The 17,729-nt window shown below is 38.5% G+C and overlaps 1 protein-coding gene across 19 annotated transcripts in view; it reads left to right on the top strand.

Moving 5' to 3' along the window:
- Positions 1 to 17,729, top strand: part of gpat2 (glycerol-3-phosphate acyltransferase 2, mitochondrial) — a 170,840-nt gene that overhangs the window by 26,727 nt on the left and 126,384 nt on the right. For 5 of the 19 annotated variants that reach the window (XM_082553956.1, XM_082553954.1, XM_082553970.1 and 2 more), the window contains exon 3: positions 15,771 to 15,868. The exons of the other annotated variants lie outside the window; for them this stretch is intronic. The gene's annotated coding sequence lies outside the window, so the exon portion shown is untranslated. The remainder of the gene's footprint in view (positions 1 to 15,770; positions 15,869 to 17,729) is intronic. 19 annotated transcript variants of the gene reach the window in all.

Below are 17,729 nucleotides of genomic sequence, written 5' to 3'. Positions count from 1 at the left end.
GGTAGAGCATGCTAGCGGGCCGTCGTTATTACGTGTTGTTTGGAAAATACGGCACACTTAAAATCAATCCTTTGATTTTTTTTTTCTGAAAATCGACAGTGCCCCTTATGATCCTGTGTGCCTTATGTATGAATTCTGGTTGTTTACTGACCTCAAAACGATTTTATGTCGTACACGGCGCTCGAAAATCTGTCAAATGTTTTAGTACGACTTTGCTAAGCTACGAAGCACCGCTTGATGGATTGTTGGAGCATTACGGCTATCATAGGCAGGAGCCTCGCGGAGTGATACGTACTGTGCTTCAACATAGTATTACTGTATTGTGTGTATATAACCTCTTTTTAAGTTTTGTGGATATTATACATGGTTATGCTGAGGATCTGTCGGCCAGTTTCCACTGGAAATGCCTTTTGGTTAGACTGTCAGCAAGGAATTTGCATTTGCACTGTTACATTTTTATATAACTTTAATGCACATAAAAAACAGCTGCTTGTTTAAGTGAAAATACATTGATGTTTTTTTGGGGGTTTTGCACTAATAAAGTTGTGGAGTTGTAAAGTATTTTGTCTAGTGTCAATTATATCGTCAGTTAATTTGTTATCGCAAATTTTCAAATGTATATCGTGATAAATATTTTTGGTCATATCGCCCTGCTCTACACCAGGTGCTACCCTTGTTAGCTGAGAACAGGAAACCTGGCCTTGAGTCCAGCATCTTTTCCAACATAGGATTATATTATGTCTCGATTTAAAATTAAACCAGCAGGCAGAATGAAGATGTTTGTTTTCTGTTTTCTTTTTTGTTTTTTTGACCAATCTCTCCAGCTTCTTTCAACGCAGACATTCATTTCAAAGTTTGCAGTGGGGCAAGCGTGGCAGCATGAAGGGATACTTAATTAGGGGTATGAATGGATATTAGGTTGATCAATTTCCTGTGTTCAGCAGACCTACGTTGAGAGTTAATGATTGCTCATTAAATGTGGCTCTTTTCTCAGTGTTTTCATTTTAGTAGATGCAAATCTGATGCTGTTTATCTCCATGAATTTTATCGCTTATAACTTAGTTTCCAAAGTCAATAAAAGTGACAGAGTGTGTGGGAGGTTTCATTCCTTTGAGTTCATGACTAAACAAACATTCTCAGCAGTTATTTTCTTAGTTATGACCTCTGTGGTTTCAAACTTTAAATGTCTCAACAAATTTTGTATAAAGTGCCATAAAATATTCTGACACAACTAAAATTCCAACAAAACCAATCAACTGTAAAAATTTTCATCGCATGTTTCCCCATAGCACCAAGATGAAGTTTGTCTTCTGTGACATTTTGACAGCTACTTGATAGCCATGGAGTTTAGTATGGATATTCTTTGCGTTAAGCAATCTCCAAACAGTACTGTGGGCTCCCCAAGGGGAACTAACCACTGGGGAGCTCCTTCAAAAACAAACTACCTTCTTTTTCTGTGTTTGCAGTCACACTATGCAATAACAAGTAAAGTGAAGTTTAATGATGGATCGCAGGATGTGAATTACAAGTAACCATACTACTTGATATTCTTAGTTTCTGGGTACTATTCAGCTATCCTTCAAGGAGCTCACCCCACTTAACAACTCTGAAATGACTTCACCTACAGTACCTGAAACAGAATTGTGACCCTGCAGACCCTGTTTTTGTTAGGTTGAGCATGTATCATACAGAATTGCAGTCGTTTGATGTGTTTGCAAGTTTCTCCTGTTTGTGGAGTACTATGTTTTCTCACAGCGCCACACATCTTTTACACAATGCCTTTTACTTAGCATGTTTTCTAAGTTTGTTGTTTTTAACAGTAGTTGTTGCACATCATGTTCTTGTAGATGCTGGTAAAAAACAAGTGAAAATATATACTTTAAGAAAAAGCTGCATACATTTTTAAGCATCCTTGAAGAAAATCAGAGGTTGGCATAAATAGTCATGTTATAATTTCCTTAGTCTAATTAAACTGAGTTCTCCATCAGTCCAGTGGTCTTTGTTTTGTTCTGTATCTGTATTAGTGCTTTGACATATTGGCTTATTTTTCTCAATCAAGTAATGAGAATGACTGATATCATTCTGTTTGTTTAATTGGGTTCTTTTTATCTAATTTTCCGACATGCTAAAATTGTCTTTTTATAGAAATACAGAAATCTCAGTCACAAACTTTTATGTATATTCTTAGTGTTGCACTCAGTGTGACCCATTGCCTGATCTTTTCTAGTTCTCTTAAACTGATGAGGTAATCTTGCTTTTACTGGACTCTTTATTTACCTTTTTGTTTTCCAGTAGGGCTGCCACAAACGATTATTTTGATGGTCGACTAGTCACCGATTATTTTTGCGATTAGTCGACTAATCAGATCGTGCATCCAATGGACGTAAAACGTACAGCTTATTGCATCTGCTCTTATATAACTATCATTAGCTTACAGCTTTAAGTGTTTAAGGTATGTGCTAACTAAAAATGAAGACAAGATGATAGTTTATTAAATTTTAATGACATTTGCAGATTGTTTCGGTGGAGTTTAATAAACTCAGCCTTCTGCTCCTTGCTAAAATATAACAGGACACCGGAGTATATTCTCGAGCATCTCACACTTCTGATAATCAGTTGTCTGCTTGACGTTTACTCAGCTGTGTAAAAACTATAACTTTAATCTCAGCCAAACCGATTTACTCAGGAACAAATAAAATACTGAAAAAAGCCAAACAATAAAATTTTTAGGTTGTCTAAGTTACTTATATATCATGTTTAACCTGAGTAGCGAAAGACGGCGTTGGGTTTGAAAACGATTTGCCGGGAGTCCGGTGTTCTCACGGGCTCTAGTAAGCCTTGAACCCCGGCTAGCTATCGAGCTAGTGGGTAACAGACGTCGGAGTGCTTTTGAAAATATGTGGTGTCTTAATAAACCAAGCAGATATTTGAAGTTTACACAGCTACATTCTCGCCTGAAAATATGTTAAATGTTTATTTTGTGACCCAGAAAGAATAATAAGAGTAATATTTAAACTAGCTGCCGCCATTGTTGGAAACTGAGCAGGGCCGCGCTATGAATTCTGGGAAACAGCTTCTTCTTCTTCTTCTTCAATTAGTCATCGACGTAATCGTGACTAGTCGACTAATTGTGACAGCCCTATTTTCCAGTCATCGTTATCTTCCAGTAATTGAGATCAGTTAGGGCTTCACAATGGATTCCACAGGGCGTGTTTATTCCCTGAACATCGTACTGCTGTGCGTTACTTAAATGTTTATTCTGAACCAAACCAAATTTGGTACACACATGTAACAAGCCAAGACTGACAAATAAGTCCACGGGACCCAATGACGCAAATCCAAGACGTAGTCTGCCATTTTAAGTTAAAAATGTCATGTTTTACACTGGTACAGCTTCAAGGTGGTTGACCCCAGCAAGCTCAAATTGGTCAAGGAAAGCCTCAAGAAGTTGGTCTTACATTACACTGAAAAACTGGGTACTGCTCCTCCCAGGTTGACGCCATCCACCTCGAAAATGTTGAGAATATACATCAGACCCTGATGATTCTTCAGCACTTTTTGCTATTTTCAGACGTTTTTGAAGTTCAGAATTTGTTTTTGGTTTTTATGGTGGGTTTTTGTGCTTTTGAGCGCTGCATAGTGGGAAGAAGAAATATGGAAATGCACTGTAGGTTATAATTATAATTCGATTGAGATGTGACATTTGGCCAGATGGTATTCTCCATCGCCACCTAGTGGCCATATAATGTGTTCTGCAGGGCTCAATGCGCCGGGGTGTGAGGGGCCTTTCATCACAGCTTGCAGCTTTAATTTATACACAGATGTTTCAGAGAATGCATGGTTGCATAAATTTACATATGTATATAAACTGTGATTATATCAAGATAAGGAATCTTGCTGATATTTCAAAGCATCCGTATCCAAAATGTGCTGGCCACAAACAGAACATGCCAAATGTACTCTTGTTTGCCGAAGGGCGCAAACAGAAGAATATCCCTGTAATTCTGAGACTGCTGACCCTGCATGGTCAGATGGATCAGCCAGAGTTTATGTTTAGGGACGGTCACAGATTGTAGAAACATAGTTTATTTGTGTCAAATTAAAGAGTGATTTGTTTTTCATGTCAGATTTTGTGGTTTATAGTTTTTTAGCATTACTTTAATGGTAGAAATGTGAAAAAGGAATGATTATAATACGAATAACTTAAAAGAAATGGTAATGCCATTATGCTTGCCTAAAGTGTATATACGTTATATGTATACTTTTAGAGCCTTTTTCTAAAAGTCAAAAACAGTCTATGGAATTTATCATGTTTTTAGTTGTGTTAAAAAAAATACAAATATAGTTTTACATTGTGTCAGTCAATAACTAAAGATACATTATTTTTTCCCACAAATGCTAGAAATTCAATGGAATTGGTCCTGCGATCTATTTCCAACACTCTGAGAAGCTTTAACTTTGTGATCGTTGAGATAACGGCTCACTCTCTCTCTCTCCACAGAATACCAATGTCATACTTACTCTCGTCACTGCAGCACTTCTACACTGATTCGTTTGAGGCACAGAAGCTTTTCCTTTTTTCTTTTTCTGCTGCTTGAGAAAAAATGTGAGTTAGGCGGGCAGTGCCAGAACCTGGGAGGAAGGACAAAGTCTTCAAATGTATCTGAAAATCCCAGAGGTTTTCCCTCTTTGTGGGTTTTCTAATAAAACAGGTGTTATCCATATCCGTCTGATATGAGAGCTGGAAATTGAGATTACCATTGCTTTGTTCGATGTGAATATAAATGAGGCAGGAGTAGGGATGGGTATCGTTTAGGTTTTATCCGATACCGGTGCCAAACCGGTACTTTTGAAACTGTGCCGGTGCTTAAACGGTGCTCAAACCGGTGCTTAAAGAATGGAGAACACAAAATTGGTCCAAAAACCTCTCATGTTCAGCTGTTTTTTGTTTTTTTTGTAAAAAGATAACAATGTTAGCCTTTTCTGCAGCTATGGGGCATATATGGTATCACTCTTTGCTGGAAGCAGTGCTTAAACAATAGAAAAAAACACAAACTTTGTCCAAAAACCTTTCATGTTTAACAGTTTTCCACTTTTTCTTTGGTCATTTTAGCCTTTTTTGCCAGGGTGAAGGGAGTATCTGCCATCAAACAAGAAGACAGCCGCATGTAGCTATGATGATGTTTGCTAGTTCACCTTACATGCATTAATTTAATAACGTGGTTAGCTTACTCAACGTAAATTACACACGAACAACATGAAGCTACTCACGCAGAGAAGAACGGCTGCTGCTGCATCATCATCCGTCATCATTTCTGCTATGCGTCACCAGGTGTTTCATCGGATTTGAGGTGTTACTTCCTTTGACAGTATCACAGTATCACCTTAAAGCACTTGTTGCAGGCTGCTGACTTTGCATCTTTTGCTGTGAAGTACAGCCAGACTTTGACCCCTTCGCTTGGGCATTTTTAATCTGTAGCTCTGCTCTAAAAGAACTTACGTACCTGGACCCACCTACTATCCTCGGAAACGTAAAATGATTGGCTAGAATTCAAAGTGTATGACATCTCGGGGGAAAAAAGGCACCGAAATGTGCGCTGCTTTTTGGTCTGGTTACTACAGTTTATGTCAGAACCACATACCGGTACCCATCCCTAGGCAGGAGTAAAGTAACAAGACTTTTCATCCCATCTCCTGTAATTTGACTTGGAACACTGTGGTTTCCCTGGCCATCAAGATACACATTTAATCTTCTTTGGCCTGCTGACACGGATAATTTAACAACTGAGTGAGTGTAATTAGGTGTCACACTTAAAGTTATCATGTCACTCTAAAGCATCGTGTTAACTGACATTAAAAGATCAGGCAAGAAGCCTGTGATACTTTAGCCTGTGATACATTAATTAGAATGTAGATTGCATTCATATTAATGTCGTATCAATGTGTGTATGATATAGCGGTTAAAATCAAGATTCCTGATGAATTACAATAAAATTCTGACAAACAGTTTACCTTATAGCTAATCAATATCTGTATTATTTAACATTGGGATTGTGACAAAATATCAACAAGGCTGCATATTTTATTGGTTTACTTACCAATACACGCTTGCCAAAAACAGGTATTTTTATGTAAACGTGCAGATGTTTGAGTTTTTTTTAATTAATTATTTTTTTTATTGGTTTTGGAATTTGTAGATGTTCCCTGTGCTCATTTCTGCACATAGAGATGTGTTTTATTTGTTCAGCTTACAGGACATTTTGTTCTGATTAAAATTAAGTTATGGCCTGTTAAACATAAAGGTTAAAATAAACAGAATATGCAGATTCTCATAACCATTAATCAACAACCACTGATCCAAGGTCAGCACTAATGATCAAGGAACTGACCTCCCACCCCATTGTTCCCTCGGTGGTGCTAGTTTCAGTCTTTATGCAAATGTACTGTTTTTTAACATTGGGGAAACCTTCAGGTGAGACTGAAGAAGTCACTTGGGTGAATGACGAAATGTTTTTCCCACTGAAAACGCTGAGCAGAATAAACTTTTGGGGATTTACTAGAGCATACATCAAGACGTCCTATCTGATAAGTAGGAAGAAAATGAGTTTAACACGGAACCAGATATATCTGCCAAAACCTTCAGCCTGTTATGTAGGGCTTTGTGGTCAATGGTATTGAAGGCTGCACTGAGATCAAGCAAATGATCACAGAACAATTCCCTGCATCATTATAGACCCTTAAGAGAGGGGTTTCAGTGGAGTGCTGCTTTTGAAAGCCGAACTGAAAAGGGTCAGAAATCTGTAATCTGCATAATAAAGACCTGAAAAAATTCTAGTAATTTTCTTATAAATGGCAATTTCGAAATAGGCCAATAATTACTAGTAGAGCCAGGATCTACAGGGTGGGCCATTTATATGGATACACCGTAATAAAATGGGAATGGTTGGTGATATTAAAGTCCTGTTTGTGGCACATTAGTATATGTGAGGGGGCAAACTCCTCAAGATGGGTGGTGACCATGGTGGCCATTTAGAAGTCGGCCATCTTGGATACAACTTTTGTTTTTTCAATAGGAAGAGGGCCATGTGACACATCAAACTTATTGGAAATGTCACAAGAAAAACAATGGTGTGCTTGGTTTCAATGTAACTTTATTCTTTCATGAGCATGATGACCATTTTACCTATTACTGTAATTAAGTCAATTGGAGAAAAAGAAATAAACGACCCAGGACACCAAGAGCCATCTTCATAAGAGGAGGCACTTGAGGAGATTTTGGATCTCAAGCCCATCACCTTATTTATAAAGTGATTGAGAAAAATATTACAGTCTTCATCAGAAAGCAACACAGCATTCTGAGATGGAGGAGAAACAATACTGTTGATGGTCTCAAACAGAACTCTAGGATTATTCTTATGACGATTTATAAGATTATTGAAATAAGAGGATTTAGCCTCTTTCACTGACTCATTATATAGGTGAAGAAGTTCTTTGAAATCTTCACAATGGACATCAGACCAGTGGACTTCCACAGACGTTGTGCTTTTTCACAGGAATGTCAAAGACCACGAGTTTGCTCTTAGGTTAGACACTGAGTTTTTACTAACATTAATTATTTACGTTGTAATGTCTGTTTTCAGCAGCATAAAATTTAGCATCATAGCACAGGATGCAAACTTCAGAATGCTGATATCCTGGCTTTTCTTCATTGGAGCCACCACATATTTTTAATGGCTTATAGATACGCAAACATGCTCATTCACTTGCACACTTAAACGTGAAGACACACATGCACAAAAACACATAAATGAATAGACACCAAATCCATGTCACCCAGGAGATAAAAAACACCGTCAGAACTCTTTTTGCCTCCAAATAATGTCAGAAGCCTTCCAACAAGTCAGAGTATGGGGATTATTATTTTATGCCTTAGTTTGGGTTGCATGTGTCCCTTATTTTATTTGACATTACTGTACTTGAGATAATTTAGATGCACAATTGATGCTCTGTCATGGTTTGTGGTTGTTTCATCCAGAGGTGTTTGGGATCTTGTTAAAATTGATGGATTTAAGGGCACAGGAAAGATACCATCAGATGATGCAGTGCCATTATAGTGTTCCATTATATGTTTTTCTATCAGTCATGGATTGGCTTGACCTCAACGTTATTGAAGCAGTATGGGATCAACATCCTAAGAAGAGCTTTGAATGTCCTTGACAAAGCCTGGAGAACTATTCACTGAAGACTACTTAAAAAAAATTAAACCAAATATTGACTTTCATGCGTGTCAGAACTGTAGAAACTAAGAATTGTTTTTGCTTTTTACATACTGTATTTCTATATGTTTCAATAAATTGCTGTACCTATTTCCTATTTTCCAAGCAAAATGTAAAGAAATAGATGGTTCAAGACTTTTGCACAGTGCTTTATGTCCCTGTACTTTTAGACTGAGTGGTGATATGTGTTATATATCTCAATATTTTCTGCATGCGAGCTATCACAACCACTTTTATTCAAACAATTTAAAATATAAAATGTATGAATTTTTTCGTAGCCTGTATTTCAAAGCAGTCACTTTCTCAGTCAGGAGCTGCTGCAGTTTTCAGGAAACGTTGGAAAATCATATTGCATATTTCATTATAATGTTTAATATAATAGCAGTTTTGCTGGGGAAAAATGTTTTTACTCAGTATGGGGTATTTTCGTTTCTTTGAAGTGAGGTTGTATGAGATACTTAAATGCTTGGTGTATTAATTACGCTGGATTGCGGCACACCACCAAACAGGACTGCCAGCTGGCACAATGTTTTAGGTTTGATCAACAGCAAAACACATTACAGTCACCTAAAACAAATTAAAAGCCGTTTAAGAGTCCTTTATATTAATTTTCAGTGCTTCAAGTGCCAGCAGACCCCTTTCATCAGACTGTAGCCATTACACTCTCTTCAAAGCCGCTGCAGTCCATTGCCAAAAACAGTAATTTTACCTTGCAAAACGTAGAACCTTTACATGTTCTGTGTCGTTATAGGTAATAAGCATCATATTTTTCATAGGATAGTTTCCTTTCCACTACAAAATATTATGCTATGTCTGTCTCTATACTGCATGTTAAATTTGAGAGCAAGCTTTAAATTGTATATGTATAGTGGAGGAGGGGCTATTCTGTGTTAGATGTTATTGATGTATATTGACATAAATGGTGGTGTCTCATTTGAAAATATAATATCTTAAAAAGTATATTATCCACCACAGATACAGTACTACAGTACTGTGCAAAAGTCTTGAGTCATCACTCTGTTCTTTATATTGTGCTAGGAAAATTAGAAATTGTTGGAGGATTTACAAATTTATATACAAATACAGTATATAAAGCAAAAACATTTTCTGATATATTTCTGATGAGCTTGAATGATTATATTTGGTATAACCACCTTTATTATTTAACATATTCTGAACTCTCTTAAACAAGCTTTGTTTACATTTTAGGATTAGTTCTCCAGGCTTCTTAAATCATATTTCATTATATGTCAAGATGATACCACCTTGCTTCTTTAATATTGAGTTGCTGTCTCTGGGGAGCCCAGTCCATGACTGATAGTGTTCCACTGTGTGTTTTTGTACCAAGCTGTGCTTCTACTGCATTGGTTGTGTGTTTGGGGTCATTGTGATGCTGAAAAATTAAACTGTTGCCAGTTAGATGCTTTGCAGATATAGTACTGCATAATTAAAATCTGACTGTACCTTTCTGCATTAATAATTTTGACAATTTTGACAAGATTCCCAACACCACTGGCTGAAATGCAGCTCTAAATGATGACAGAGCCTCCACTGTTCTATACAGATGGCTGTAGACACGCTGAAATTCTCTCCTGACCTTCTCCATACATACTGAGGACGGCTTATACAAAAAAAAGTCAAACTTGGGTTTGCCGTTCCATGAGTTGTTTTGTAATTTGGCATACCTCAGCCTTTTCTTGCTGTTTCATAACAATGACTTCTTGACAAACACTTTCGGGTATTGTTCATAGCTAGTTGTTTAGGCCAGCCACTTCTTTTGTCCTGCACTTTTCCACTTTCCTCAGATTTATTTGTAAGGACACCCTGCACACTATACTGAGATTTCGTAAATCACCTTGTTGATGCAAAAATATATATATTGTTCCTGTCAAACTATGTCGTCTTTGGCATTTTTCATAGATACAGCTAAAGAAATATGAACCAGTTATGTGATGTTTACATTTTACTAAAAACAATGTGCCTAAATATACAGTTTAAAATTGGTGCTTTCCAAAATGTTGCCTATTATGTATAGGCGCATCACCAATTCATCCCTTGAGGTAGTGTTTATTTGTGTTGCTTAACAAACACTGAAACCTTCTGATAAAGGTCAGGTACAAGGACTGGATTGAAAATGAGTGAAAATACATCCATTGCCCAAAGAAAACCTGAAAAAGTTTCAGAAAGCCTGGAGAACTATTGCTCAAGAGCAATTATAAAATACAAGAAAGCCTGGCATCTTAAAAGCAAAGTATAATGAAATAAGGAGTGGCTCAAAACTGTTGAAAAGTACTGTATAATACACTTTAATCTGAGTCTTCTTTTCTTTTTTGGATTTATAGTGTTTCATTGTAGATATTGGATGTAAAGGACTTTTGTTCTTTTGCTGGATCTGCTTTTAAAACCAGGGGTTGAACCAGGTTGTTAAAGTGCAATGCCTAGTCATCTGAGTTAGTTCATTGTGCTTAATATGGATACTATTCCTTGGATCTCTCACTTATAAGTGTTGGTTGCTTTGTTAAGCTATTTAAACAGATCATAAGTGATAGGTCTTTTAGTCTTTTCCTCCTCACAAAGGATGTGAAAGAAGTCTGAATACTGCATGGAAAAAAGGATGCTTTAGAAAGAGAGAAGACCTTTTATGCTTGATGTTTAATTAGCAATAATTTGAGAATTTTGTCCGTCTTAATTTGCAATAAAGCTTAAAGTTGGTAAATATCTCCTTGTTTAGAGACCTTTTGCTTAAGAGTATGCAGCATTACACTGGCACGTACAATAGGAATGTCATGCCAGAGTTAGTGTCTTTATTTATGTGGGACATTGCGGTGTAGTTATCAGGTCACATTCTCTAACTCTGTCAGCTACTCGGGCCTGTGTGTCGTCTGCAGCACCTGCTGTGTATCCCAATCCCGAGGCTGCGCACGGCTCTGCTTATCTGCAACCTCTGTGACAGTGTCAGTCTCTTTGTGGCTCTGTACTAATGGTTTCCTTTGAAACATAAATTAGACTTGAAAGAAGGGAGAGAACGAACACATGATTGAGGACTGAAAGGTACAGAGAGAGCTTGATAGATTTTTCCGTCATTAATAATACAGATTGTCTTACCACAGAGCCTCTATCATGTAGTCTAATTACATTGATTTTGTATGTCAGTCAAGTATTTTACCAGAGTGTAGCCTTCATTCGGTATGCATGTTGTGTGCCTGTTGTAGAGAATTAGCCAGGTCAAGCAAAGGGCTGTCAGAGGACTTTGTAATTAAGGACTGTGTGGCAGCAGCATGTTTCCCATTAGGGCACCAGTATCACATCCCAGCCATGTGAGTCAGCCTTGGCAGTCTTGCCCTGTTTAATAGAGTTAAACAGAAACGCTTAGGCTAATTATCTACATCACTGATAGGATTTGCCTGTAGCAGTCACAGTATAAAGCATCAACAGCTATCAATTGAACAGAAATGATTGGGAAGAGTGTAAGTTTTAGTCATGTGTACCTTTTTTTTGCACATTAATGTTCACAAAATGTAATTAAATTATTTTCAATTTTTTTTTTTTTTTAAATATGCAGACTGCACTGTTATTAGTTGCATTTTGAGAGACTCTGAAAAAAACTATCTCCGGTCTAAATTAAATCAACATCGATCTGATTTCAGAAATACTACTCTGAAAGAACATTTCCTTCTCCTCATTTTTTTTTTGTTGGTGTTTTTTTTAATATGTCCAGTTGTGCTCCTCCATTCTCTCGGTCTGTCTTTTTGTCATTCAGCTTGCTGTGTTGTCTCCAAACCCTAGTTTTTCCTCCACCATTGTCTGTAATGTTCCCAACAGGCCTCGAGTAACTTTTTTCAATTGGGCTGCAATTGTGACTGGCTTGCTAATAATGCCAGTGTTAACAATAATGCATTAGCTGGCAACCAACAAGTGTAGTCTGCCGTTTTCTAGTTTTGAGAATCCTGCAAGTCCATATGGGAAGTCTTTCTCTTTTCCTTTAATAACCCTGGGGCCATCTGGCATTTTGAAGAAGTATTTACAGAGACATTTAGATGGGGACTCCATACTGTAGCAGTTTACTCATTTACTTAGCATGTGAAAGTTCATTGGTTCAATTCCAGTTGGAAACACAAATTCCTTTTGGGGTTAGTGTCCAGACCGCTGCCAAATAAAACAGAGTTCCCCACCTGTAACGAACCCCTTTTGGGAAGAGGATGGAAATGTTTTGTGTAGTTGAATCCTATTTATTCTTCAATGTGACATTTGTTTTTATGAAAATGACAAAAGGACCTACAACTTGGTGCAGATCTGGAAAAAAGTGTCAAGTGTTTTATGAATGTGCATTGAATTCTTAAACTTTGTAGGAAGAAATGTACAAAATGAACCATGTAAACTGTTAATTATATTCTGAATTAAATTTGCAGTTGGCTAAAATCTAAATGACCAACACTAAATCAGAATAGGATGGAAACATGGCAGTCTGACTCTGAAAATGCATCCATACAGGAATAGACTAGCAGTGATATAGTGACCAGGAACTGAGGAATGCTAGTGAAATTCAGCTACTTGCACCAATCACAGGTGACATACAGCCCTGTGGAAATGGAGTACAAAGCATGATGTAATAGCTTGTAGAGTCACCTTTAGCAGCAGTTACTGAAGTAGTCATTTTCTGTATTACTTAATCAGACTCTTAATCAGACCGCATTCTTGTGGAGGAATTTTCGCTTACTCTTCTTTTAATCAGGTTGACATCTGGACTTTGATTCTTTTCTTTAGTCCGTGACTCTGTGGTAGATTTGTGCTGTGCTTGAGGTCACTGTCCTGCTGCATGACCCAATTTCACACTGTGGCTGTATAACATGCCCAAATCATCATCCATCCTCTACTGTGCTTGACAGTTGATGTGAGATATTTGTGCTGATCTGCTGTTTGTTTTTCACTTACTGTGGCATTGTACATTATAGCCAGAATTCTTCATTTTGGACTCGTCTCTGCAAAGGAAAGATGTAGCTTTTGGGGTTTTTCCAGTTTCTCTGAGCATTCCACAGTCTGTATGGGGTGAATTTAACGAGGTGTGTTCTCCTGGGAAGATTGTGGCATTCTATTAACACATACCTAAATGTGCCAGAACAGCAAATTGCAAAAAGTTCTGCTTTTATAGAGGTGGTCACAATTTTCTGTAAGGAATAAAGATATACTTAAATTTCCACAGGTCTGTGAATTGTACCCTTTCACTAGACAGGGATATCTATCCAACTCAAGACTGGGTATCTGTGATCAAAAAACCATCAGCTAAAAAGTGATATGCAATGAGTAGTGGTGCAACGGATCACGGTTGATCCGTAATCCGAACCGATCCCACTCCATGGTTCGGCATGCACGTGATCCGAAGATTCGAAAAAGAAGGAAAAAAAGTATGTGGGCAGCAAACAGCAGCAGCAGCAGTCCCCCATACCCCAGCCTACCCCACCCCCAGCCTCACCCCCTCTCCCTCCCCTCCGATTTTCTGAGTGTATATATATATATATATATATATATATATATAATTAATAGAATACCAGAGGCGCAAAACACCAGCTACTGGTAGACAGAACAGTCAGCCGAGACTGCAAGACCAGACTGACAAGCCTATGCACTGCCTGGATTGATTACAAGAAGGCCTATGACTCAATGCCCCACAGCTGGATACTGGAATGCCTAGAATTGTACAAGATCAATGGGACCCTAAGAGCCTTCATCAGGAACTCAATGGGGATGTGGCGTACAACACTAGAGGCCAACTCCAAGCCCATAGCACAAGTCACCATCAAGTGCGGGATCTACCAAGGAGATGCTCTGTCCCCACTGCTGTTCTGCATAGGCCTGAACCCCCTCAGTGAGATCATTAACAAGACTGGCTACGGATACCGACTACGGAACGGAGCAGTTGTCAGCCACCTCCTGTACATGGATGACATCAAGCTGTATGCCAAGAGTGAACGAGACATCGATTCACTGATCCACACTACCAGGCTATACAGCAATGACATTGGAATGTCGTTCGGACTGGAGAAGTGTAGTCGGATGGTAACAAAGAGAGGGAAGGTAGTCAGAACTGAGGGGATTGAACTACCAGAAGGCAACATTGCAGACATAGAGGACAGTTCCAAGTACCTGGGGATCCCGCAGGCGAATGGGAACCATGAAGAGGCCGCTAGAAAAGCTGCAACCACCAAGTACCTGCAGAGGGTCAGGCAAGTCCTGAGGAGTCAGCTGAATGGTAAGAACAAGATCCGGGCCATCAACACGTACGCCCTGCCCGTGATCAGGTACCCTGCAGGGGTAATAGGCTGGCCAAAGGAGGAGATAGAAGCCACTGACATAAAGACAAGAAAGCTCCTTACCATGCATGGAGGGTTTCACCCCAAGTCCAGCACCCTGAGGCTGTACGCTAAGAGGAAGGAAGGGGGCCGGGGACTGGTGAGTGTCAGCACCACAGTCCAGGATGAGACAACGAACATCCAAGAATACATTGGGAAGATGGCCCCAACTGACCGAGTGCTCAGTGAATACCTCAGGCAGCAGAAACCCAAGAAAGAGGAGGGAGACGAGGAACCATCATGGAAGGACAGGCCCCTGCACGGTATGTTGATAAAGTTGATAAAATAAATTACAAATGTTGTATTGTTCGATACATATGCGTACCGAACCGAAAGCACTGTATCGAACGGTTCAATATCGATACGAATATCGTTGCACCCCTAATAAATATATATATATATATATATATATATATATATATATATAAATAATTGTATCCATCTTCGAAACACATCTCGATAACCAAATCTAGTCAGAACATCAAAAAGATAAGGTCACTCGACCCTATCGAATGCTTTTTCAGCATCCAGTGAGAGAAAGGCCCTCTCTGAAGAATTGTTTAGTCCGTCTATAATGTTAAAGACTCTTCTTACATTATGTAGACCTTGACGCCCCAATATAAAACAGTTTTGATCTCTATGAATTACTGAGGGGAGAGTATCTTGCAGACGTGTTGCTAATATAAGTTGAATGTTTTTAATAGGCGAAAAATACTTAAATAAGTTAATACGTAAATGTTAAAATCTTTGTCTTTTTCTTTTTTTTGCTGATCTGAATATTGATCCGATCCGTGACTTAAAACCGTGATCCGATCCGAACCGTGAGAGTTTTGATCCGTTGCACCACTAGCAATGAGCAAATCGCTTTATGTGTGGATGGTATTTAAGGGTATTATCAGATTGGGCATAATTGCCTTGTACCTTTGCTGAGAACGATTGTTCCCCTTTCCCTCTCGCCCACTGGCCTGCACACATTGTATTTAAAGATCTGAGTGCTTCAGTTTGGCTCAGCATCTCTTCTCTCTGCCATGTAGAGTATTCATGATTTAATGTGTTTTGTGTGCGATTTTGGAAACAATAACACGGTGTCCTCTTATCTATCTGTTAATTAACCCAGTGATTTTTTTCTTTCTTTTTTTGTTACCAGAGAGAGCTGTTGTTGAAAAAGCACTGTAGTTCAGTAACATGTTTACTGATCATGAATCCAACTGAACCAAGCCCACCACCTCAAGAGGCCAGGCCATGGTACGCAATGATTTTGTGTGGATTTTGGGGGTCAGAGGTGCTCAGACATGATATCAGTTGCCAAGTGTGAGCACTCCCTAATGTTGCCTACAGTATGACATTGTTGGGTGTGTTGTGAACTCACTGTGAGCAAACAGGAGAGATTTCCCGTAGAAATGATTTGCACACCTGTTCAAAGGGAAGGTTAATTGACTCAGGACATGCTGAGTCACTGATGCAGCATGATGTGCAACAGGAAGAGGTGCTCGGTTCCTTTATGCCATGCCAATTGGCACATGAAGGCCAAATCAGGTTAACTGGACAGGTTAAAGTGTGATTACTCAATGACACATAGATGGAGTCAGAGGGAGAAAGAGAAAGACAGACATATGTTGGAGATAAACAGCCTCTCTCCCAGGGCGGCCTGTTTGTTTTCTATTTTACATTTTACCAAACAAACAGTCTATAAATGGCATTTTTTGTTTCTTTCTCTGTCTTAGAATATCTGGTGAAAAGCCACTTTTTCCAAAAATACTTTTGACCTCATGCTGCACAATTTATGGCATTTTAGTGAGGCTGCAATGGTACTTGTATCCTCTTTCGAGGTTGAAGTAGAGCTCTCTGAAAAAGTGAAGTTAAACTCATTCATCATGTTCGGTAAATCATTCTTCATTTATCACTCAAAAAAACCCTTTATCATATGTGTAATTCAGAGAGAACATGGTTATCTTTATTGCCAGACTAGAAAGTCTTATTGAGCACTCGAAGTTTCTTAACTACAAGTCATATTTAACTATATCGTACATCATACAGTTGCTTCATGCAATACACTTTATCAATATCATCCCTGGATAATTTTAAATCACCGGTTAACCTAACATGTGTGTCTTTAGACTTTGGGAGGAAGTGAAAGTACCTGGGGGAAACCCACAGAGGCATGAAGAATTTGCACACTTGGCACTGAAAGTCCCCATCCAGGAACCTTTTTGCTGTGAGGCCACAATGCTAACCCCCGCACCACAACTCCATCCAATGTCTCTACAATGTCTCCTTAAACAGCATTAAATAACACTATATAATTAGTCCAGTTAAAATGACCAGATGATTGGTGGACAGATTTAACAGCTGGTTTGAAGTCTGTTTCTTTAAAAATGAATTTGAAATTTCTTTAAAGGTAAATAACAAGGTGCTTGAATTTGACTTAAAAAAAAGAAGCTTTTAGTAAGAAACTAAAACTGTTATAGTTGCTGCATTTGAATTATTGGGTTAAAGATATGAACAAGGCTTTATGTTATCTCTGCATCCTAATTAAACAGCTCTTAGGATACATTACAGTTTAGTTCATTTACTTTCAATAAAATTCCCACCATAAATGTGTATGAGGTTGTAAAAAAATATTGTCTTACTCTAAAAACTAACGATTACCCCCACCCCGCCGCCCTGAAACAAATTCTAAAAAATAAAAACAGGAAGAAATCCACTAAAAAACAGTTTGCACTGTTCAATGAAAAACTTTCAAGCAAGTTTATTTTTCTGTCTGTATTACCGTAATTGTCGGGCTATAAGCCGCTACTTTTTGCACCAGCTTTGAACCCTGCGGCTTTTAGTCAGGTGCGGCTTTTCTATGGATTGTCCATGATTTTTGTCATATCGTAAGACGATTTGTTTTGTTTGTTCCGCTGTTGTACGGCACTACGTTGCCTGGCGGAAGGGCATGTGATCAGACACACAGTATCGGGGTTCAAGAGTGGTATGTTGGTCACATGTCCATCCGCCAGGCAACATAGTGCCGTACAAGTAGCGCGAAAAACAAACTTCAAAGTAGCGCTATGTGTTCAGCGGGAGTCGTGGATGACGAGCGGCGATAAACTTGCGAAAAGCA

The sequence above is a fragment of the Aulonocara stuartgranti genome (genome assembly GCF_965226115.1).
Source record: "Aulonocara stuartgranti genome assembly, chromosome: 12".
In the NCBI taxonomy this organism is placed as follows: Eukaryota; Metazoa; Chordata; class Actinopteri; order Cichliformes; family Cichlidae; genus Aulonocara; species Aulonocara stuartgranti.
Note: the sequence above shows the minus strand (reverse complement) of the source record. Positions and strands in the feature narration are given on the sequence as shown.